Raw genomic sequence first — 2,976 nt, forward strand, 5'->3', positions numbered from 1 at the left:
AAATACCACTATCTATCTATCGTAGATATTAAATCGTAAAAAGTATAACAAAAATTTTAATTAATTTCGGAACTCTCTGTAAAGTACATCGTAATAATTAAACAAATACAATGTAAACTAAAAGCTACTAAACCGTTTGCAAAGCATTGAACAAAATCTAACTGCTCTTTACGCGCGTGTATACTTTTATCTACGGTACTCTCTTAATTCTAAAGAGTGACTCGGAGTGACTCTTCGGGTCAATTGAAAAGATTGACATTTCAATCTACCAAGAGTAAAATTTTGCTGGATATTGTTTTATGCTTTAAAAAAATACTCCCTTGTGAAAAGATCATCGAGTCCACTGTATGAAAAACAGGAAAAAAAGTTTTTTGGAATACAATTTCTATAAATTGATAAATAATAATAATAATAATAATAATAGCGACAAGGCACATATCCACTCAATTAAGAGCGCTCAAGGCACTAAAACAAAAACTAACAATAGACAAAGAAAAGTGGAAGTAAATTAAGAAACATAACTTAAGAATTACAGAATGTCTCTGACTTAAGATGAGTTTTTAACAACTTTTTAAACACAGTTACATTTTTAGCAGTTCTAATATAAATAGGCAGTTCAATCCAACAGTAATATTTCCTGATTCTATTGTTTCTTCACCAACATAGCCTCAGCACACCTCTTGTCCGTTCCACTGGTTTTACAATTACAGCCAAGGATTACACATTTTTCTCTAAAGTTTGTCCTGGGTCAATAATTATTTCCTCAAAACAAACAAAGAGCAGAAAGCAATCGGTTTTAATTTTGCTTTGGATATACAGCCAGTTTATAAATTTTGAATACCACGCTTGCAAGGACGTTCACGCTTCATCTCTCAATCCTCGGACACTGTTGATATAGTTTTTCTTGCGCCAGCCTCTCTTACATCTACATGTATACATAATACCGATAAACTCTCTTTCCTCCTTTCTGGGCCAGCCTTGCGGACCCTCGGGGCCAACAACAGCTTTTGTAAAATTTGAAATGTCTTAAAATAAACCTTGCTCTTTTATGACGCATATCATATTTCACTAAGCAGCTATAATAGTATTTCTCTTCGTTTACTTATCTCCATCTCGGCGAATGTCTGTGTGGATTTATTTTACTGATTTCTATTTTGCTTAAAGCCGTGGTGGCTTACTACGCTCGCTCTCACGTTTATCTAGTCGGTTCATCTGTAGTCTTCCAAACCCAAACATCCATGCCTCAATCGTGATCCTGTTAACGTAATTAGCCGCCCCATCTCTTTAAACAATGGCAGCATTTACCAGGCGGACGATTGAATATTGAGGCTGGCTCAGTAACCAACTGTTTGATATGTGTATTGAAGGTTTAAAAAAAGACGAGTGGGATATGTCCTGATTTCACGAGATATTCAAATAAAACATTCCTTACGCCGAGAGTGAATGATAAAAACACCATTTTGCTATTTTCATATTACAATATCACAAGTTACAGGTGTCTATATAGGTTAAGCCTTTTTCCGCCAGACTGGGTTTATGACCAGGTGTGCCAATTTGGCTTTCACGTCTCATAATGCAAAAGGTTTGCGAATCATTTGATTCAAACACTGACAGTGATGCACTGCTGATACATTGAGTATAGACACTGTCTATATACTCGATGTATCAGCAGTGCAGCGAGTAGATGGTTAAGAAATAAGAATGCGATAGAAGGCGATGAGCAAGGTATCGGTAGGTAAGACTACTTTATTAGAATCGACAGGCGGAAAACATTTACATCAATAATGGAAGAAGTTTACCAGACAACCGAGATAGCAAAAGACTGGGGAGGAACTTAAGAGGCCCACATCGCCCAGGTTATGTACTTATGTGATTGTTGATAGATCATTTAGGCCTAAAGAAAAGAAAACCTGTATTTTTTCATGTCCCACGGCCCAGCCTAGAACTTTAATTTACTGGCCCATCGCTCGAAAAAGCGAGCTATTGACGACAGAGACGAGCGTACAAAACACAACTATATGGTCACTAATATTTTTAAAATTACTAACTGAAAGACGGAGTCATTTTACACCATTTGACTATGTTGACCACAAAATGGTCAAAATTTTGATCCCATTTTTAGTAAAAACATTTAGACAAAATAAGCCGATTTTCTGAAATCGTGTCATTTTGGAGTAAAGAAAACGGTGATTATAACATTCAAACAAGTGGTTAGAAATTGTATTTAACCATGTACCTCTACTTGCTATCTACAGTAGATAGCAATGTAAGTATTTCCTGTATAGTGTGCAGGTCGTTTTGGGAGCACAATTGGCAAATGAAATCAAACACACGTATTGGAACACAGGGCTAAAGCTTTCCTAAAAGTAAAACACAGTGTGATCACAGTCTATAGTTATCATTGATTTACGATAGTTTTAGTCGAAGTCAAAATCTCGTTCAAAATACCTTCATCATGAAAATTTTAAAAAAACTTGGAGCGAGAACTATTTTGTTTTCACAGAAGGGGTAAATAGTGAGGATCGTGACATAATTTGGAATTCTACGTATAGGCCCCCTACTGCTGAATTAGTTTTACTGTGCTGGAATTCCGATGCATTCTGTACAATTATACCGCTACAAATTTCGCGTCTGTAGCACAATTGTACTGAGATATCATTCTAAAAATGTAGATGTAAACTTAAGCGGGAAGGCGATTTTTGAAGCAATTGTTAAATATAAAATCTCATCTAGATTCGGATTTCAGATTCATTACCTTTTAATAATATAATATGATTATTTTATTTATGTCATTCTCGGAACCAAGTGCTAGAGAGACACCATACAATAACGTAAAATAGAGATCTTATACCCGTGAGCCAAATACAACTGTCACAGTCACATGAACGAAATAATCATGTTTTGGTTAACAAGAAGAACATGGCCAGTGATGATGCGAGTCGGAAGATGAAATATTATTGGTATCATTGTTGTTAT

This window comes from Amphiura filiformis, chromosome 7 (assembly GCF_039555335.1).
Source record: "Amphiura filiformis chromosome 7, Afil_fr2py, whole genome shotgun sequence".
NCBI classification, from domain to species: Eukaryota; Metazoa; Echinodermata; class Ophiuroidea; order Amphilepidida; family Amphiuridae; genus Amphiura; species Amphiura filiformis.